At 34.1% G+C, this 23,864-nt stretch overlaps 1 pseudogene; it reads left to right on the top strand.

Moving 5' to 3' along the window:
- Positions 1 to 572: 572 nt before the first annotated feature.
- Positions 573 to 23,190, top strand: LOC131876721 (hevamine-A-like; annotated as a pseudogene).
- The last annotated feature ends 674 nt before the right edge of the window (positions 23,191 to 23,864 follow it).

The following is a 23,864-nucleotide window of genomic DNA, read 5'->3' as shown; positions in this document are numbered from 1 at the left end:
TTTCTATTTCTAGCTGTGGATGAGACTCTATGATCGATCATCATGATGAGATAGTGCATAGGGAGAAGTACAAATGATAAGTTCTAGAATAAGACACCCTAAAAAGGAAGGGTAGAAAGGGTGAAGGAAGAGCATGGAACTCAAAGAGAGTTGACAAGACAAGGGTGGGTTAAAACATAGACAATAAGTGAAAAGAAAATGAATATAAACTTATAACCTTAAAGGAGAACAAACACATAAATAAATAAAAATTATTAGAAATAGATTTGAAAACAATTTAAGGAAATAAATAGATTCACATTATAAATAGATAAAACTATTAGAGAGAAAGGATTAACATGAAAATAATATACCAAGGAATTGAAAGAGATTCTGGCTTGTGAAAGGCTTAAGTGCAAACATGGGAACAAGGGAAAATAAAATTAAGGGTTCTAATGGTCGGGTTTTGAGTACTTGTTTACATGACCGCCTTTTTTTAAATTTTCAAAATTTATGTGGGCCCCTACCGTATGACAAGTAGGGTTTGGGTGATTTGGATCTTTATGCTTACATGTTCTTTTTCTAGCCAGACTATGTATGACGAAGATGATATGGAACTGAATGGTCTAGAGGTAGGTACAAGAACTAAGGCTCATGATTTCAAATGGATCTCTTTAGATTGGGTTATTATTATAAGTAAAGGCAACATTTTTTATGCGGGAGCATCCTCGGTTCTTGGAATTCTTACATCAACCAAAAATATTTCTTTTCTTTTTGCTTTTTCTTTTGCAGTTTCAACATTTCTTTTTGTATTTTCTTGCATTGTCTCATTGGATCTTGTGGAGTTGTATTTTTCTTGAGGACATGATCATCTTCCTTATTCCTAAACCGGGGAGCATTTGGATCATTTTCCAATAAGTTATCAATTCCGGATTCTGAGACATTTTTCTGGAACTAGAACCACTTGGACCTATTTGCATTGGCGAATCAATCGTATCCTTTTCGTAGCTTGTGGAGCCTAGTTTATTGATTTTGATGTTCCTTAGCATGTGGTCGACCTTCCCTTTGATCAACACTTCATCCTTTGGGATTTTTCGGAGGAATCTCTTTGGTGGTGGTTGACCTGTTGGTTTACATGTTTGTTCTTAAACTTTGGCATTTGATCCCTTTTGGCTGACCGGATCCCCTTGGATCGTATAAATCATTGTAATTGAGCATTAGAAATAAAGGAGGTAGAACATAGTAGATAGATCTTAAGATTTAGAGGTCTGGGATTTGACCAATTTTGTAATTGAGCATGTATGTAGCAGGTTAGTGAGTTGAATCTTTTAATTCGGATGTTATTGATTATCTGTAATCAGTTTTTCATGATCTAATTCATTCAGTTCTGCATTGCCTTCATTATATCCTCTTTTTTCCATTGTGTTTACTCTTGCTTCCCTGTTCGGATTGATCTCTTTGAGGTCCCTCCTAACTAGTGACTGCACCAGTCTTTGATTTTCATGATGCCTTAAAGTTTAATGATTTGAAAGGAAATCACACATGTGATGACAATGGTGTGAAAGTGTTAAAAAATGACCTTTCCAGAAATATTTCTTTATGTTTGCCTACGATTGTGAAGAACCTGAGTTGTTTGTCGGGTCATTTTCATAGAGATAATATGCACTTTGTTTGTCCTACTTCCATCATGGGGGGCCCTCTTTAGAGAATTGAGCCTAAAAACTATGATGAGCTTCGTGACAATGAGGATATTTGGGAATTGCTTCAAAATGCTAGTTTTACCCCCTTCTTTCTGGCTTTCAAGAGTTACAATAAGGCCTTGACAGCATGGTTCTATAACTCTTGGCAGAATGGTGCTATGACTATCAGGAGGATCTCCTTCATTATGATGTCAGATTACATCACGGACGTCACTAGTCTTCCGAATGTTGGTGAACGGGTGGAAAGACACAACATTGGTGACTACAAAGGGTTTATGAAAAAATTCTTTTAGAAAGGGGAGAAACCAGAGGCAATTCAAAATGGGTATGGTCACTTGGCTTTGCCTAAACTATTCCCCATAGTTATCTATTATGTTATAAAGTATTTTATGCTAGAAGGTAGATACACTACTGTGCATGGTTATCATTTTCCTATTCTCAATCATATTAGGCATGGGAAGAAAATTAATTTACCTTTCTTTCTATTTTCTTCTTTAGAATCCTGCATTCAAAATGGCGCCAACCCCCCACTCCACCAAGGCCTTATCTATCTTCTTCACAAGTTTTCTATGGACCACTCTCCCATCCTTAGTAGTTTGTCCCTTACGCTTGGGAATGAGGGAAACTCTCAGAAAAATCTTGGTAAGTCCTCCAAGCTTGTGCTTGTCAACCTTATTTCTCAGTGTTCACTTGGCTCCACCTCCTTTGCTGAGAAAAGAGGAAAATAAACACTTTCTTTTCTGGATAAAGAATCCCTAGAGCTTGCTCTACTAAATATGAACCCAGATAAGAGAAAGATTGAAACCCGCAAGAATTCCCGGTTAAAGCTAAAAAAACCAGCAAAGAGTCTGCCAGTAAAAGTATAACCATAGACCTTGACTTGCACAATTAGGGTGATGAGGAGGGAAATCCTTCGGAACAAGACAAAATTCAAAGCAGCTCTGGGGAAAGGAGGTCGGCTAGGCTTTGGGTCAGGAAAGAAAAGAGGAAAACATAAAAGCTGATAATAGGGCCAATGTTAAAAATCTAGAGGAAATTTATGATTTGGAGGAGGATTATAATTCCATTGACAATCTTGAGGATGACGATTTCCAGGAGGAGGAGGAGGACCCTAAAGAAAATTTCAAAGAGGAAATGGAAGAAGAGGAAGAAGGGGATGAGATCAGTGAGACTGAGGAGGAATCAAATACTCCGGAACAAAGCCTTGAGGCCCCTAACTTATCGGGTGATGAGGAGATGGTCCCCTATTCCCAGGACTCCCCTGTTAAGATAGAGGATAACAATAATCTATATGAGAATTTTTTGGAGCTGAAGGAGAGAGTCTACTCTCGAGATGAAGAATGAGGAACAAAACCTATGTGATGCCTTAAGCTCCCTTTGTTGCATTATGGATGGGGTTATGAAGAGTTTTGTTCTGGGCATGGTTTTTGGTCAGAGGAGGATTAAAAGAACAAGAAGAAGATGGTGAGGTAGGGCTAGATGGATCAAGCTACACACGATGATGAGGAGAAGATGGACACCTAGGAATACAATCTCAGGAGACTCCAGCAGGAGTGGAATCTTCTTAAGAAGGATTAGCTACTCTTTGGGTTCTAGTTTTTTGTTCCTTTTTGCTTATGATCATGTTAAGAATGTTGTGTTGGGTCTGTGTACCCTTTAATGTTAACTTTTATTATGATAGGATTGATAAGACTTTAGTAATATGCTCTTTGTTGATGTTATTGTTAAGACCCTGAGTAGTATGCTTACTGATAATGTTTATAAGTGGGATGATAAGTCTAGAAGCTATAGGTTAGTTAGGATGTGCAGAGATAGCTATAGAACTATGAAAGTTTTTTATTATTTTTGAACGGTGGGCTCTACTTTTTGTTTGGTCTCTGGGTGGCTTATATAATAAAAAACATGAAAATAATATAAAGGAAAAGGAGAAAACTATTTAGGTATACAACTAATCATCAAGTCCAAAAGCTAGATCTAAAACTAGCAAACATGATAGGAGAAAATAAATTAAACAATTTAATAGTTAAAATAACTCAAGGACACGATACCACAAAGAGGAAACATAATAAGCCCATCATATATAATAAGTGATACAATGGCTCTCAAATTGTTTTGTGAAAAAATGGCTCGCACAATGCAAAAGAATGACATTCAAGTTTTTACAACAAGGAGTTAGAGGTAGAAGCTCATATTCGCAAAACCCAAAAAGAAGACAAGGAAACAAACGAATCTACTTCAAAGGAATCCAAATCAAATGAAGACTCTTAGTATCCAATATGTAGATTTATCAACCTGAAATTTGATCATAGGAAAATTAGGTTTTGGAACAAAAAATGATGGAACACACAAACGGTCACTAAGTTTCTTCCAAAGAGTTTTTTCATTGTTAATTAATAGACATCATTTGTATATGCAACCTTGCTTTCCAAATTTTCATTTCTTGAAATTAAACCCTTATGACAAACCAATATGGATCATACTTTATAACCTACCAATCCAATATTGGTTGAAAAATAGTTTGTAAAAAATTGGGAGATTTTAGGGAACCCTAACAAACATTGATGCGAATTAGGAAAACAATGATTCATAAATTTATCCGAGGATGCAGATCACTATAATTAGATTGGACCCGATGCAAATTTGACTTTGTGCACAGGGAAGACATTGGATTCATCACAATATAAGATGTTAAGAAATATTGTTTAAGATGCAAAAAGAGAAATCGTATGCAAACTGATTGTTGAATCAAACCCAAAAGTATTAATACATGGATACCCAAAGAGAAGACTAAGAGATAGAAAACTAAACCGGTCGAACCACCTAAGGATGATGAATGTAGAGATTAGGTTCAAATCACCATTAATAATATATTCTTGATCAAAGAAAATAAGAAATATACACCCTTGGAGGACAATCAAAATATAGCTTATATAAAAAACATGACAAGGATTCAGCGCACCAATATAGATCCCTCCACAAGGTCAAGGAAGGATTACCATCCAAGGAGAGAGGATAAGGACAACATCGCAAATGAGTCTAATGATGGAGAGGACTCAAAAAAGGTTTTATAGGAAGAGGATGATTTAGGCATCATAGACCTCAAATGTATTAGCTAATCCGTAAAGAAAATTTTAGAAAGAGAAAAGAAAGAAAGGGGCAAGAAAACCAATAGACAAAAAATGGAGGATAAGGCCACAAAGAAGGGAATGACTAATTTTTTGAAATTGACCAAGGGAGAAACAACCTCCCTTGGGGATCAATGAAGATCCTCACATGAAATGTCAGTGGCCCATCAGCCCGTGAGAAAATGTCCTTAATCAAGCACTACCTAGAAAAATATATGACTGGTCTTATACTACTTAAAGAAACAAAACTCAATCAAGGCAATGGGGTGGCAAGTTTCTAATTTTTTTGCAAAAGGTGGGATGGTTATTTTCAGGACACATGTGGTTCCTCGAGATGATTGGGGTGCTATGGAGCCCCTATAAAATTGAAAGTAGACTTATATAGACTAATGTAGAATTAATGTTGATCTTTTTAAGGTGTCATGCTTCCAACATAGAATTTCCCATTCTCATTGTTTATGGCCCCACCCACAAGGAGGACAAAGCGACATTGTGGTGCATTCTGAAAGAGAAGATATCCATGATTGACAAAAACAATATTATCATAGGTGGGTATTCCAACACTATCCTTGATCTAAAGGAGAAAAGTGGAGGCATCTCAAAAATCAATAGGGTTATCATTGATTTTTAAAAATTTGTAGAAGACAACAACATTTTTGATGTGATTTCAAAAAAATTATAGTACACATGGACCAACAGGAGATTTGGGTGCAGCAATGTATTTGAGAGATTGGACCGCTTCTTTTTAGGCCACTCTTGGCTTGATATCAACATGACCTTCTCAATGCTCATACTAGCGATTGCAATCTTAGAACATTTTTTTGTATAATTGGAAAGTGGAAGAAGTGAGAGATCATTCAATGATTACTTCAAGTTTGAAACTATATGGCGGAGAGACCGAACGCTCATTGCCAAAATTGAAGGATGCTGGAAAAAAAGAAAGGTTTAGAAAGGTTCACCTATGAAAAGAATACAATTTATTTAAAGTAAACTATAATTTTGGAACAAAGAATTCTTCAAAAATATTTCTACTTAGAAATTGTCATTAGAAGATGAATTGTATAATTTAAATGAGAAAATTATCAAGCATGGCCTGTTGAAAGAGGACTATATTAAGGAGAAAAAATTGAGGGCCCCAAGTTATCTAAGATTCTCGCAAGAGAAGGATTGTATTGGAAAGAAAAGGCCAGAGAAACATAGAATGTGTTTGGGGATGCTAACACTCAGTTTTCCCATGCATTGCTCAAAGAGAAAATATCGACAAATAGAATCAAGTCGGGTGAATTTGGCTGATGATAGCTAGTGTTGGGATATAATGGGCTTCAGTTAGGCAGCAATAAACCATTTTGAAGTGTTATTAGGAGATGGGGCACGCAATGATCTCATTTTGTGGATCAATATTTTAGATGCATTATCCCTTGTTTTGTTAGTGTCGAGGATAATAGGATGATGACAACACCGTTCTCGCTGAAAGAGTTGCAGTGCACCACCTTCATATTGCACTCGAAGAAGGAGCCCATGCCAGATGAACTTATGGAAAAGTTATTTCAAATGTGTTGGCATTTGATGGGGAGAGACATATAGATTGTGGTGAAATATTTTAGGTGAGGAAAGAGATTTGTGAAGGACCAGAACAATACTATCATCGTGCAGATTCCCAAAAAGAATCAATGTTAAAATACAGTGTTTTATAGGCTGATATTGTTGTGCACACACTATGTAAAATAATTTTAAAAAGTGATAGTTAACCGATTAAATCTTGCACTTGGAAAATTGATATCAGATGAACAAAATAGGTTTATACCTCAACATGAAATTATGGACAACATATTTCTTACTGTAGAGACTATCCAATCTATCAAGGAAAAGAAGAAAAAAGGGATGATCATTAAGCTTGATTTTAGTAAATCTTACGATCACGTCAATTTGAAATTTATTTTGCTGGTTTCTAACAGATTCAGGTTTGATAGTGGGTGGTTAGAAGGTATCCAAACATGTATTTTGACTCCAAGGTTCTCGATAAATGTGAATGGATCTCTGGATGGTTTTTTGAGGTGACAAACGATCTTAGACAAGGGGACGTGCTTTCTCCTTTCCTATTTGTTCTCATGGTAGAATTTCTTAGCAAGAAAATAAAAAATAGGAGGATCCAACGGACATGAAAAGGAATATTAATTGATAAAGATATTGACCCAATCACTCATTCACAGTTTGCAGATGATACCGTGTTGTTCAGGGAGGCAATTGTTGGAGAAGCTGAGATCATTAAAAGTACTCTGGAGGAATATTCGATGAATTCCATTCAAAATATGAATGAGGTCAAATGAGAATTTTTTTTGTGAACACTAATAAGAGCACCCAAAGGAATATCCTAGACATTCTCAGTTTTAATATTTCAACTCTCCCCTCAAAATATTAAGGGGAATCGTTGTTTTTTATTAGATAAATGAGTTTTACAGGGATCAGAAATCCAAATCTATACAACAAAAGATTAAAACAGTAGTGAACCAGACCAAAACCAACCAGAAAATGACATAAAAAATAGGGGAAACACACCACAACACCAAACTAGACAAAGTCACCTAGTGAAAACAACCAACAACACTAACAACCAAAAAGCTTTCCAAGAGCATGCATGAGCTCAAAATTATTCTATATAACATTAGTATTAATTTCCTTGAGCTCCTCCATTATGAATCTTGTGGCACTTCAATAGTTACTTGCATATCCACCCCCTGAGAACTCTTGTCTCAAAATTCTTCTTATTCAACCTGGCAGCTGAAGGCGGAATACTACTAATTGGCTGAGCTTTTTGAAAAAAAAATTCTCATTTACCTTTTTAAGACATTTTGGACTACTGTTCATGGCTTCTTTGCTTATTTCCACCAAGCCCCTAAGGTTTCCCTTTAGCTCCTCTATATTCTTCTCCAGATGAGCAATTATCGACTCATTTTCAATTTTTATAACTTTCACATCCTTAGTAAGTTTTTGAGTCAATCTCATGAGCTTATCAGTCTTGTCCGACATATGATTCTTTGTGAAAGTGTTGATTATGTCTTTAATGCCCTGTTTAATGAAGAGAATTTCATTGATGACCTAGTTGAAACAATTCTCCTGGTAACTGGTGGAGTTCGCCAAGAGCACATCAAAATCCATCTCCTTTTTATTCTCCCTCGGGTCCACTTGGTCTAGATTAAGGGAAATGTCAAGTTTGATTTGATTTTCCCCTTTACCCTTAGATTCCCCTATTTTCCCCACTTTTAGCTTTTTGGAGAGCGGTGGACCCAGCTCTTGGGGTTTAGGTGCAACGGTCTTAAACTCATTTGCAGCAAGTCTAGGGTGTTTTTTTTTCCTTCTACTGTTGGTGTCAAAAGTATCTTTCTATGGGGGTCCCTCTTCCTCAGAGGGCCAATAGTCAGGGTCATCCTACACATGGAGGTCTTGCTAGTCCATGGACATATCTCCCATACCCTTCTCATCAAGTTGGGTTATGCCAACTAATAGAAAACTATTTATCGAGTTGGATGGCCTTCAAAATTATGCTAGAATAAGAGTGTACTTCCCAAGTAGGACCATTCTTATGGATTGCATTACATGGACACATTATGACTACTGATCAACTCAAGACAATTGGCATTGAGGGTATAAGTGTTTTCCCATTGTGCAAGAAGGACAAAGAAACTATTAACTAATTATTATTTTGGTATCCATTGGCTTCTTATTGCTAAAAGAGGCTCTTGGCTTCCATTAGTTGGTATGTAGTGTGAAACCTTATGTTACATGGCTTCTTGTACTATTGGCCTACTAGAGGAATGTGTTTATTTTGGGGTATTATATGATTGGTTGGCCCATCAATGGTAGTTTGCCAATTTTAGAAAGAAGATAATCAAAGAATCTTCTCTGAAAAAGAACTACTGAATCAATCATGGACAAAGTTAAGGATGCTATATGCAAAGAGGTGAATATAAAGGTGGCTAATAAAAGGATTAATTATTTTTCAAAATGGGATAAAATGATTTAGGAGGCATGGCCTCAGATCAAAATCACATCTCGAGTAAAAAATATAATAGGAAAGAGGCTCATTGGTGGGCTCAGATTGATGAAAGGTACATATTAAATTTTAATGGGGCTACTACAGACAACCCCGAGGAGTTTGGTTTCAGATGCATCATCCATGACAAAGGTTATAAAATTACCACCTCCAAGGCCATTTTAGTGGCCTAATTTTAAATCTACATTAACACATTCAAAGTCATCAAATTTTTGCTGAGTAGAAAAATTGATATCAACAAAACTCTAGTTAAAAATAATTGAATTCATATTTTTCCAAATGAAAAATAAAATATTTAATTGTAAATCATGCCAAAATGAAGCAAATTTAGCTAGAAAACAAGCCCCATGTCACAACAACAAATTGTGCTAGGTAAAGCTCTTTTCTTAAGGGTTTTTAAAAACCATGTATCAAAGGCCATATCTGGCACATAGGTAAGCCACACTTCAACAAAAACTAACCAAAATGAACTAGCTTGGCCTCCATAACCACATTCCAAATATTTTGAAATAGTTTACTCCAACTAGAGGGAATTTTGAGACTCCATCCCACATCCAAATTTTGGACCGCTAGTAGATGTGATATCATGTCGCATTTTTAATTAATTTAACTTCATGGACAAATCACTCAATTTAAGTAAGATAAATTATTTTATGTAAGAAATTTAAGACCAACATTGTTTGTGATTAATAAAGTAGCAAAAAAAGGTTACTAACACTTTACAAAGACAAGCTAGAGTGGCTACAAACAACTAGTCAAGAACAAACCCTAGACAACAAAGGCCAAAAGCCCATTTACAAAAAACTAGCAAAGTAGCTAGTAACCCACATCAAGGGTGGGTAGAAGTTTCACCCATTATTTGAGGAAGATTTTGGAAAGAAGAATGATATTTCCTCTATCGACAGACAATAGTCCATGCAACACTATCATTTGGAGCACCAACACAAGAGGGAGGAATCCCCTTCATGGGACTGACAACACTAGGAGGAGGATGTTGACCAAGTGAAAAATCCATTACTGGAGGCTGGAGAAAATTAGGAGAAGCAGGCAAAGAAGAGTCAATTGGTCTAGAAAGGAGCACACTAGTAGAAGGAGGTGAATGAGGATCCATAGAGCTTGAGGGGGTCATATCAGTCTCAAAAGGTGTTGGTTAACATATTTGTCTTTCACAAAAAGTAACATACTGGCTCATTGTGCCCAACCTGAAAGACAAATAAGTAACTATTAGTTGGAGAGATCAGCAATAATGTTTGCAATATTCCTTTGAATTTAGGTTTTGCGGTATGCTTTTAATCGAAAAGAAAGAAAAGAAAAGATACACTTCCCATATGCAAACGGATGAAATTTAGATTCAGATTATCGAACAAGAATGTGAGCAACACACAGTCTACTCACACCACAACTAATTGCATGGAAAATATTGAAATGTGATGTAAATAACTGAAAAGAGAAAATGCAAAATCCAAAGTTTCTACATCATTCACATTTAACCATAGCAAGTAAATAAATATCAAGTGAAATAGTAGTAATTCAAAGCTTAATTCAAACATGAAAGAATATAGCAAACACAAAGTTCTTCCTGTAGGTGTCATTCACGATTCTTAGACCGCTCCATGATTTTCTCTAATAGAGTGATAGCCTTTCTATATTCACTGAAGTCGGTATGTCTTTTCCATACAAGAGGCCACAATTATAGGATGATATCTTCCTGTTCAATTTCTAGCCAATTCAAGTCTGGGTTTCAGAATGGCAGTTCTCCATCATAAGGCAAAACCATTCTGACAGAGACAACTCATGATAGCATACACTCCTTTAGCCATTTTTAAAAGGCGGCGCATTAAATTTTATCTGCAAGGGTGATAGTATCAAGTGCTACAGCACATGTTGCCACCTTTACGTATCCTTAGCTCCTTAATCCTGTCATTAATGATAGTACCAAGCATATTTTCTTGATTTTCTTCTTAGAGAATGTGTGTTGCATGTCGGCATGGTGGGTTGAAGTTGGTAATGACAAAATAAATTGCCTTCATAGAGTAGATAAACTTAATCAATTTTTGTCGATGATTAATTATAACCCGCTTCCTATCAATACTCATGTAACCACCTCAACAGGCCTATTGTATCAACCTTAAGTTATTTTCTTAAGAAACGTGATGGCTTTTAAGTCAAGTGTGTGGTTCCTCCTTGAAGGGTTCATGAATTGACAACGCAAGAATGTCGGTAAATCAGACAGAGTAACAACTTCCAAACTACTTCAAAAATTAATCAGAAACCCGACCTCCTTGAATCCTCATGAAGAATGATCAAACTTTAGTGATTTCCCTCAGCCAAGTCAAGTGATCAGGTACTTTTGAAACTTAAGAACCCCATGACAAAGTTAATAAGACAAAGGAAAGATGAATTAGTTTTGAAAATGCATAAAGTCTTGACTCGAGATTCACATTATTAGAGTGGATGAAGGAAAACACTAAAGAAAGCTTCAAGGCATTGAAAGATTTTATGACACAGTGGCAAAATTTAAATTTCATGGGTAACATGGGCTCTGAATGGTGAAAAGGACTAGCAGAAAGGAAGGGCGATGCTACACAAATGGGAGGAGGGACAACTAGGCACAAACCAAAATGAACAGACCCAAATGGGACAAAACATAGGAAAACAAAATTAACCCCAAACCAAAATCACCTAAATATGTACACGGCCATGAGGCCCTATCCTAGAGATGCACAATTGTTTTCAAGAAAAATCATTAACGCACTGAGAGAAGTATATACCTGTGCGGAACAGGGGGTTGTGACCATATGATACGAGGAGAAATGGCCAATACTCGCATGACAACTCTAGTGTTAAATTTATTTATTAATGATATGCAAAAAATTACTATACATGCATTCATGTCCGAACAACCATTCTTCTTGATACCCTTCTTGATCATAAACAATGATACCTTCATAATTTCCTCGGGGTAGCTGAAAGTTGTCCTCCTTATTACTTTCTTCACCAAGCAATTCACCCAACACTAATCAGATACTTGCATCTTCACTAAATGAGGAATCATCAAATATTTCATTCATAGACAAGTCATCATTAGTACGGAGCTTCGAGTTAAGTTTTGGAGGATCAACACAATGAACATCACCACCTTCCATTTATGTATAGTAGCCTGAAAAATCAAATTTATCATCCATGATGTCAGAGCTAATTTTAAGAACATATCTCTCCATTTTAATTTTATCATGAGGAGGTTGGGAATCAAATAATTCAAAGAGGGGATTATCCCAAATTCTTGAATTTTCACCAAATCTTGTTGGCACATATAATGGGTTGAATGTGCTTTGATCATATTTACTCTCAGTGTCTCCTAGTTGTCTCTCTTCTATTGACACCATTGTGACATATTCTTTATGCACAGTACTACTTGAAACTTCAGTTCAACATACTAAAGAAGCATCAAGAATGAAATGTTTTTCTTGCATACCCAAAGCTAAAATAGGATCTGTGCATGTTGCCCGCTGTGACCTCTGGGTATCACTTTCTAACAACATAGGATCAAACCTAAAAAGAACTTCTTCTTCTCCAATATTTACATAAAAAAACTCAGGCAAAGTTAGAAATTCATACCTTTTTTATAATCATACGGGTCATTAATAAATGTCTCTATTTCAACTTTTGTGACATGACCTTTCCCATCTACAATTCCACACTGAAAGTCATTGTTAGAGCCATTCAGGAATTGGTTTGGGATGAAAAATACCTTGCATATATCTAATGGTGTTTCACCTTCGAGGGAAATGAATGGTAACTCCTTTGGCTTGATAGGTATGCATGTGCAGAGAAATTTAGGCTTGTCACTTTTGGTTTGGTTCACATCTCCTCTGTGCTGATGATTATGACCCCAAAATTTTATTGACATTGTCTTAGAATCTTATTCTCCAAGGACTGAGAAATTGTACGAGGCTGGTCCTTTTAGTTTTTTACATGACCTTATAAGTTTCTTCTTGACCATATCCCTTATACATGGTCCTCAATAGTAGTGCAAATTTGTAATCCTTAGCTTGACCAATGCTTTATTTAAAAGCATTCCAAGGGCATGCAAGCATTTGTTCGATCTTAGTATTCATTTCTTTAAACATAAATCAGTTGCTGAGTCAGACTTGGTCTAGAAATATTCATTTGAGGTCTTAGATAAACAGAGTTTCTAGCCTTCTTTCTCAAGAAGACATTGTACTACAAGAGCTTACAGGCTAGTTTTCCCAAGCAGAGTCACCAAAAATTTGTTGGTTAATAGATTTGTCTTTCTCAAAAAGTAATAGAATGACTCAATGTGCCCAACATGAAAGACAAATAAGTAACTAACAGTTGGAGAGATCGTCAATAATGTTAGCAATCTTCCTCTGAATTTTAGAGATACAACTCCCTCCTAAATCTACTCCTAGGTTTTTCAGTATGCTTTTAACTCGAAAGCAAGAAAGGAAAAGATACACACTTCCCATATGTAAAAAGATGAAATTTAGATTTAGATTAAATTGAATGGGAATGTGAAAAGCACATAGTCTGCTCACAACACAACTAATTGCACAGAAAATATTGAAATGTGATGTAAATAACTGAAAAGACAACATGCAGATTCCAAAGTTTCAACATCATTCACATTTAACCATAGCAAGTAAATAAATTTCAAGTGAAATAGTAGTAATTCAAAGCTTACTTCCAACATGAAAGAACATAGAAATTTTTTTTTTTTGATATATTAATTCATTCCAAAGATGCCCAAAAAAACAAAATTCTTCAAAAGATGGCTAACTGTTTTAAAATGTAACAACAATTTTTCAGTATTTTCCTTCCCCTTTTACCATCTATCATTTTTTTATTTATAACTAAAATTTTGTTCCATTTTCAAGAAATGGTTCCTTTAAAGTAATGGTGTTGAAAACGATCCCTTTAAACATGATTTTAAAGAGAAAAAAAAAATCTCGAATAAACACTATTCATGAACTATTTATTTCATGCCCCTTCTTCATCAAGCACTGGATTTTGTCTTGCAATCTGACGGGCAATCCTGTCTGCTTTCATTTCTTATTCAATTAGCACCCAAAGGACTTCATTTAATTTATCTTCGTCAAGTATGGTTGCCCAAACATAGTCACTCATGTCAAGAAGAATATCATCATGCAAATATTCGACATCTGGTTAGATCAAGGGAGCTTTGCCTTTGAGCACCATCCTTGACACTATTTGAAAAGACTAATTACTAGGAATCCTCTATACACCAAGTTCTTCTTGTCAGGGTCATACGTGGCTCTCAACGTCCTTCGCAATTTTATGTAACGGAGTGATAGCCTTTCTATATTCATTAAAGTTGATATGCCTTTTCCATGCAAAAGACCACAATTATCGGATGATATCTTCATGTTCAATTTATGGCCAATTCAAGTCTGGGTTTCGAAATGGCAGTTTTTCGTCATGAGTAAAAACCATTCTAACAGGGACAACTCATGATAGCATACACTCCTTTAGCCATTTTTAAAAGGTGGTGTATTAAATTTTATCTACAAGGGTAATAGTATCAAGTGCTACAACACATGTTGCCACCTTTACGTGTCCTTAACTACTTAATCCTACCATTAATGATAGTACCAAGCATATCTTCTTGATTTTCTTCTTGGAGAATGTGTGCCACATGTTGGAACGACGGGTTGAAGTTAGTAATGGAAGAAGCAATTGCCTTCATAGAGTAGATAAACTTAATCAATTTCCATCGACGATTAATTATAACTTGCTTCCTATCAATACTCATGTCGCCACCTCAGCAAGCTTGTTGTATCAACCATGAGTCGTGTTCTTGAGAAACATGTTGACTTCTAAGGCAGGTGTGCGGTTCCTCCTTGAAGGGTTCATAAATTAACAACACAAGAATTTTGGTAAATCAGACAGAGTAACAATGTTTGAACTGCTTCAGAAATTGATCAGAAACTCGACCTCCTTGAATTCTCATGAAGAACAATCAACCTTTAGTGATTTCCCTCAACCATGTCAGGTGATAGGGTAATTTTGAAACTTGATAACCCCATGAAAAATTTAATAAGGCAAAGGACTGGTTAGTTAGTTTTGAAAATGCACAAAGTCATGACTCGAGATTCACATTATTGAAGCAAATGAAGGAAAACCCTAAATAAATCTTCAAGGCATGGAAATTTTTGATGACATGGTGGAAAAATTTAAATTTCATGGGTAACAAATGGGTCATTGAGTGAGGAATCATCACCATCCTATGAAGAGTCATCACAGGAAGAATTAGAAGCCAGGATAATTAGGTGATCACTATGAGCATTCTTCCACCAAGTGTCAACGCCTTTATGACATGAAAGAGAACAATTTATGGCCAAGACCAACCTTGTTATGTAACTTGTATTTATTTAATTTTTTGGGTCGATGCACCCATTTAGGATTAGGATGACAATTCTAAAAAGTTATTTTAACCTTTTTCCTTTCAAAATGAGGCGTGGGATTTTGGGAGCCCAAATTTGGGTTGCAACATACAAAACTCGTCAGATTTTCATTTGGAAAATTATCTCATCTTATGTCAATTCATCTACAGGAGCAATTTGTGATCAAATTACTTCTATGGACATAAACCCATAGGATATTGTGCTCCATGAATACAAATGCATTAATTTAAAGTATCAAAGGATGAAATCCATTTGGTAGATGAGGATGACCTCATTCATAGGTTACAATAGAGCTTCATGGATTAATGCAATTCAAATAGTTGTGATTTATGTTTGTTTGTGAGTTCAAAAGTTGTTGTGTTTAAGTCCCTTAGTTTACTATAGGGTATTTTGTTTATCCATGATATTGTAGTGATTGTAATAATAATCCTATTTGTTTCCATAGTCAAATTTAAATTATTATATTAAGTTGCAAATATTTCGAGGCCGTTTGGTTTAACTTTGATATTGACTAGTTTGGTAGTTTGTCTTGTTTTTTGTAGAGTTTGTGTTTTATATTCCAATTCATATTTTGTTTTTTCTACTAGTGTTGAGAAGTTGTAGTAGATCTCTTTTTATGTAAAAATCTAATAGTTTTAATAAAATCACATTTTTATGGTTTTTGGTGCAATTATTGTTTCTGTACATTGAGTAATAGTCATCATTGTGTGTGAAGATTTCTTGTGAATGACATAAGTTGTTTTATCATTTCCAAATCTGATTTTAAGTGTTAAAAAATTAGTAGAGATATTACATGTTGGGAAAGCCATTTGCTAATATCCTTTTATAAGAGTATATCCACATGACGAGGTATCGAAATGTCACTTCTAATCTCTCCACCATAATTTAGTCAATATAATAAAGACTTTATGGTGGCATTGAAAGGACACAACCACAACAATAGCATCAACAAACTCTATATATATTATTCAAGTTAAATTTCACCTTTACTTGCCACTAAGAAAGATGATTTAAAACAAACTTGGAATACAACTCCTTAATGAATCTTATTCCTCCTTTAGATTGTTTAAGAGTATAGATCCAAGGAATAATGACCAACTGTTTATCTTGGAAGGTTATAGTCAGAGACCACCATAGAGATTTTTGGTTAAGAGAATGATTTATATTAAAATCATTGTTGTTTAACATAAGAAAAGCTATATTATCTTCCAAAAACTTCCAAATTCTCTAAATAATAAAGGTTCTAATAATTTTATACTATGACATCCAAAATGGTTATAGCTCCACCATCAAGAATTTTGTCTAGTCCCCCTCCTCCTCCTACTTGCTCACTAGTGCCATAGTATTTATCGTCTACAAGATTCTTATTTCACAGTAATTTGTATCCTACTATTGGGACAATAGTATATTGTGTTGTAATATTTGTCAAACCTTACCATCAATCCACCTTGATATTTTTAGCCTAAATAACAATCTACATCTATATCGATATCACGCTCAATAAAAAGATGATCATCACTAGGGACATATTAACGTTGCATTTTAACTTATATAAACAAATTCATATAATTTGTGCATTTTAAAATATACATTTAGTAGACACTTCCAATTGGAAAATTTGTGACCCATTTATAAATTATCTATAATGAATCTATATAGACCATATGTTTGACTAAAATTAGTTTTTAGTTAGAATTACTTAAATTCACTTGTGCTAATAAGTTGGCTTGAAACGTGACACAATTTTGTTCTTTTTTAATACGAGATTAGGGGTTGGGATGCCTGGATAGAACATTTACAAATATAGGATTTCATTGAAATCCTCAAATTTCTAAAGATAAAAGTGGGGATGAATAAGCGATGAGGAATTGGAGTGCTAGGAGAACCAAAAAATAAAAATATAGAGGCCTATAAGAGAGAAGGGAAAGAATTACAATACAAGAAAGTCTGAAATCATTCTGAAAGCAATAAACCGACCCAAATGATCTCAAAATAAAAAAAAATTAAATGAGAACACTAAATTGGCCCTATACATGAGTATCCACCTTACAATCCTTATTTTCATGACTTTTATCCAATTTCTAGTTTCCATTATCAAGTATTTCCAGTTCCTTTATTTGTGTTTGTAACTTATACTTTATGTTTTCTTTTCCAAGGTATTCTTAAAGTATCCACTACAATTCCCACTTACATTATCTTTCCTTGATTCATTTGTAGAGTGGATCTTTGTATATGTCTCCCCAAAAATAAGCAATAAAATTGTCTTGTGTTACTTTTAATGATTTCCACGTGCGTTCTATGATGGAAATTAATATTTTACTTGATCTATTTAGATATTATGCTTTTTAATTGGTTAAACATAATTTTGTTTCTATGCCATGTATCTACTCTAGTATTTTTTTTATATGCCATGTATCCATTCTAGTATTGTTTTTTCGTTACCATGTAATGAGTACAAGATCTTTATGTTCTTTACAAGAATAGGTACACGTACAAAAATAAAAAATATAAATTCAATTTGAATATTATATGTCCAATGGTTATTGTATCATTTATATTTCATGACTATATAGCTATCTTTGCAATATGCTTCATTTAGCTTTAAAATTATTCTCTTGCACCCATCATAATATTGTTAAAGTGATGAAAAAATGTAATAATAGACTTCAATTCCATGGTTTTCCTTTTTTGTGTATTTTACCACCTTTTCTATTTAGAGTTTTTTTAATCCCACTTTCACACACTCTCCCTTTTCTCGATGATCCCTATCCTTTCTAATTGTCCTCTTTCCCCTCTTCAACTTCATTTATTATTTTTTCCTTGTAATTTATCATTTTTCCCTCCTCATTCCCCTCTTCAACTTCATTTATTATTTTTTCCTTGTAATTTATCATTTTTCCCTCCTCATTCCTTCTTACCTTAGTCATCCTATTTTATCAAATCAATAAATGTAATAATTATCTTTTAGGCTATGTTAAATTCTCTTGTTTTCCTCCTCAAATATTTAATCGTGTATCTTTTAATGACTTCCAACTGGGAACCATAAATGCCCCCCTTTGAACTTAGAATTTCATCAATTTTTTACTTTAGTCAATCAAGAGGACATTTTCTATATCCATCTACCCAACATGTTATATACACGTATTTTCATCCTCTTAACTAAAATATGAAACATGAGAGAGAAACTAATTTCTAGCGCCTCAAATATGCTATATTTTATAGCCCACTAGTCACCAAAAATCTATAAATAAGACATCTCTTTCTCTCATTTGTTTGTTACATTATAATTACTTTTTTAAAATAGTGAGTATTATACGTTATATCAAATATTATATGGGATTTGGCAATTATTCTAACATTTACAACCACTTTTGGACTCCCTCTAAAAAATTTGCAAGCAACTCCTTTTTATTAGATGACTATTTTCCTTGCTTTCTACTATGTGACCATGTTATATCTTCTAATTCTATAAGGATTTCATTAAATTTTGATCTAATATATAGTTTCTCCTTCTTCTACTTTGTCTCTTTCTGTCCCATATATTTTCCAAATTTTAATAGTTTTTCGACACCTCTTTTTAATCTCCTACACTCTCCTCCATTTCAAAGCCTTAAACTTTTCCTAGTTCTTATTTTTCACCTAAATCCCTTTTGAATTCTATAAAAAAATTCAAATATGGTACTTTCCACCCCTTGTTTCTTTTTCTACAAATCAATATTAGTTTTAATATTTTATTTTAATATTTGACTTACCCTTTCTATATCTCAAACTCTTTTTCTTACAAACTTGAGTTTTTCTAGTTCTTTATTTCCTTTTTGGTATTAAAGATATCTTACGAATTGGAAAAAGAGTATAGATTAAAAGTTTATCATACCAGAATATAGAACCATGCACTATCCCTCAAGAATGATAGGACAAAAGTAATCAACATCATAGCCTAGTAGACCAAGCAAGGTCGCCAAATGATAATGTACTCGAACATCACTAGCCATACAAGGACCACATAGTATATTATATATAGATTTAAACATGATCAACATTTGTACCAAATAGATTTTTATTACATATATGTATAAAAATCATAATAGAGCATTTTTAAAATTTCATACTTTCACTACACTTATCAAGATCACATAAATGGGACCCATAAATGGCCCCCTTTGAACTTAGAATTTTGTCAAATTTTGGACTTCAGTCAACCAAGAGGACATTTTCTATACCCATGATATGCACAAGGTTGTAGATACATTTATTTTCATCCTCCCAACTAAAATAATAAATGGGAGAGAAACTAATTTCTAGCACTTGAAATATGCTATCTTTTATAGCTCACTAATCACCAAAAATCTATAATAAGGCCTCTCTTTCTCTCATTTGTTTGTTCTATTATAATTATATTTTCAAGATAGTGTCGGTTATACATTTTATAAAATATTATATAGGATTTAGAAATTATTCTAACAATTACAACCTTTTTTGGAGGCCTTCTAAAAAATTTGCAAGCAACTCCTTTTTACTAGATGACTATTTTCCTTGCTTTCTACTATGTGACCTTGTTATACCTTCTAATTATATAAGGATTTCATTAAATTTGATATAATATATATTTTCTCCTTCTTCTACCTTGTCTCTTTCCATCCCATATATTTTCCCAATTTTGATAGTTTTTTGATACCTTTTTTATCGCCTACACTCTCCTCCCTTTTAAAGCCATAGCTTTCTCTAGTTCTTATTTTTCACCTAAATCCCTTTCGAATTCTATAAAATTTTCTCAAATCTAGTACTTTCCACCCCTTGTTTTATTTTTCTCCAAATCCATATTATTTTTTGATATTTGACTTACCTTTTCTATTTCTCACTCTCTTTTTCTTACAACTCGAGTGTTTTTAGTTTTTTATTTCTTTTTTTTATTAAAGTTATCTTACTCATAGGCAAAAATATACAGATTAAAAGTTCATCCTACCAAAATATAGGACTATGCAATGTCCCTAAGGAATTATAGGATAAAACTAATAAAATCATAGCCTAGTAGACCATGCAAGGTCACCAAATGATAAGGTACTACAACAAAATGCTTACACATGAAGAACATCACTAACTATGCAAGGACCACATAGTGCATTATATATAGATTTAAATATGATCAACATTTGTACCAAATAGATAGTTATTACATATACATGCAGAAAAATTATAATTCTAGAGCATTTTAAAATTTTCATACTTTCATTGGAGTTGTCAATACCATTCCCCCAAATTGGTTGATCAATATCAGATATGTCCTTTTTTGACCTTAGAAGTTCTATTGTAATTTCTTCTCCTTGGTTTATAGTAAAAAATTGTTCTTTAAATTGAAGATTTTTCTACAAGGTATCAGCTGAGTATTTATTGTTGTATCATTTGTGGGATTCTAGATAGCTTCTCATAAAGGCACATTGCTAGTCTTGTTGAATGGCTATTTTCTTGCATGTTTCATCTTTGATTTTTTAGTGTCTACTATATTAGAATTTTGCAATTTTAAAATTTATCCTCAAGGATATCTTCATTGATATGGTAATCTGCATAGAGAAGTTGTGAAAAGTGAGTCTTCTAGTACACTTGGAAAGTACTCTCCTATTGTTTTTAAACAAATCACCATTCCTAACATTCTATAAAAACCATTAAACTTTAGAAGATAACATCAGGAAAAATAGATTAGATCTACCTCCAACTTGATTTAGTGGTAGATCTTTCATCTCCCGGGGGGATTACTATTTGTCTAAATATGGTCGTGCAGTGGTTGTGGTTATTACTTGCAAAATTATTATTTGACTAATACTAGTGGGTTTAAAATGTATAGAATTTTATTTATATAGTAGAAAAGGAAGGTTTGCAACAATGCCTCTAAGGCCAATTACGGTGCAAGAACCATTTTCCAAATGGGGTCTAGATTAAATTATTAGGATGATTAACTTAATGATGAATTTATGATATGGATCAAGGAGCTTGCACTCACAAGTACACTGGAGAGGTCATTCTTAATTTAATATAAGAAATTATTTGTATATGCAGAGTATCATAGACTATAAGATTTGATAACACAATAGCATTTTTGGATGCCTGACTCTCTAAATTTACTATAAAATATGGAACTTAAAAATAAATATTTCATCTAGCTATTTTTTCAAGAAAATAGTTTTGTGGATTCAATTATGATTGTGATCATAATAACCAAGTGAACCAGAGACAAAAACCAAAGAGAATGGCACCACAATATAAAATTAGTCATATTGGATGATCACATGACTCCATAAGGATCCTAAGGAACTACCCATATGCATTGATATATATTGCTAATCACTGATATATATCGGTCTTGTAGATTGTATTAAAGGGTTGAACAATGTTCCTTATCATTTGATGATGATCCCTTTTAGATGCCCCTTCTTGAGTGCTAATCTGCATTGTATATCTGTCCATTGGTAATGAAGTGTCACATCTGTCCTATAGCCTCGATCCCCTTCTAAATGAGATGTCTCTTTTGATGGTGACCAAAACTGCTATGAGTTGAGTTAATAAAAATATTTCCCCAAGACTCGTGCCTCTTAACTGATGACCTAAGGCTTCCTTGGTGTAATAATACTCCTTTAAGAACTTGTGCATAAATAAAAGCATACCCTTGTTTCTTACGTCTCTTAAATATTACATTGATGCAAACTAGAATAGCATGTCTATTGAATACCTTTATTCATGGGATCTAAAACCTCATAAAATTGTGAAGTCTCATAAATGAGATTATTTTATGATCCATCGTGTCTCTTTATTTGCTTATTTATATTTTCTTTCTATTACAAGGAGGGTAAGAAGTTGTGTATAGTTGGGGACATTACATTTTAATATTACAAATAAAATCATAAGAAATAAATATACAAGAGTAAGGGATTTTCATACGTTAAAGCAAGAGGTAATATGGAAGAATGATTAATGATTAATGATTTTCATTATGAATTCAATAAACACACTCTCACAATATTTACTCAAGAATAAGTTAGGAATAAAGAAAACTTGTGTGAAAATATTCTCCTATTCATTATATTGATAGATATTTTATTCACTATTGTGTGTATGATCATCCTCTCTCAACCTCTCCCAAGTGAAACTCTCCTATATTTCCTTGCAAGTCTTTGAATGATCTATAATGTAAAAATCATTTGGAATTCCCTATTTTATATTAGGCTAAGGTAGTAATAAGATTATGTCAAAAAATAATTACCATATACTATCATATACTTTACATCTTTCACATTTCAGTTTAATATGTTGGTGATAAAGTATTTTTGGCATATTCTTCTATGATAGAAAGCTTACAATCACCATAAATGACATCAATAAAGTTATATCAACAACATAGTTATCAGAAACCAAATACTACCACAACTATCTGGGAGGCCATTTCGACTCCAGACCCCTGGGAGACGGTGTTCTGGACGGGATTGACCTGGACATTGAGGGGGGCAACACCGAGCACTGGGGAAGTCTGGCCAAGTACATCAATGGTTACGGAGGAGGTAACAAGGTTTATGTCACCGCAGCTCCTCAGTGCCCATTCCCTGACGCATACTTGGGGACTGCTCTCATGACGGGCCTTTTCGACTATGTGTGGGTGCAATTCTATAACAACCCTCCTTGTCAGTATGGTGGGGACTTTCTCGATGCTTGGAAGCTGTGGTCCTCATCTCTTCCCTCAAATGCCCAGATATATCTCGGCCTTCCCGTATCGTCCACGCACCCTCATCTCCGATGTACTCCCTCAAATCCGCACCTCTTCAAACTATGATGGAGTCATGCTCTGGTCTAGATACTATGACTTCCAAAACGGTTATAGCTCCGCCATCAAGAATTCTGTCTAGTCCCCCTTCTCCTCCTACTCCCTCGCTATTACCATACTATTCTTTGCTATAGTAATATCCACGACCACCTTCTTTTACAGTAGCTTGTATCTTACTATTGGGACAATAACACATTGTTATAATTATATTTCTGAAACATCACTCCTCTTGTGAGATTTCTAGCCAAAAGAATTATATATATATAGCACGCTCAATATCAGAAACTTTATAGAAAGATCATAATCATGAGGGACGTTAGATAATGCATTTTTATGAACGATGCTTGGTACACATTCTAAAGTTCACGTAAGGTTGACTTTTAATTCAAGACATAACACAAAATAACAGGCAACTAAATCATTAAAGAAGTGGACTTAGAGATATAGTAGGAGACATATCTAAATCATCAAGCTTATACTAGCCATCGAGAATATTTGTCATACGATTATGGGTAGATAGAAGGCCAACAAAGTTGTGGAGACTAACTATGACAATTATGGCCTTATGTGATGGTGGTTAATTAGCATGATAATCATGTCTACTATAAATTAAACAATGTCCTTATCGATGCCATCAAGTAATGGAATGACCTGTATTAGAGGGAGAGGATAGTGATATTCTTGCACTTATTTAAGGTGTATAATGCAGTGAGCAATAAGAGCCTATAAGTGAGAAATTTAGAGATTGAATTTATT

The sequence above is a fragment of the Cryptomeria japonica genome, chromosome 6, assembly GCF_030272615.1.
Source record: "Cryptomeria japonica chromosome 6, Sugi_1.0, whole genome shotgun sequence".
Taxonomy (NCBI): Eukaryota; Viridiplantae; Streptophyta; class Pinopsida; order Cupressales; family Cupressaceae; genus Cryptomeria; species Cryptomeria japonica.
Note: the sequence above shows the minus strand (reverse complement) of the source record. Positions and strands in the feature narration are given on the sequence as shown.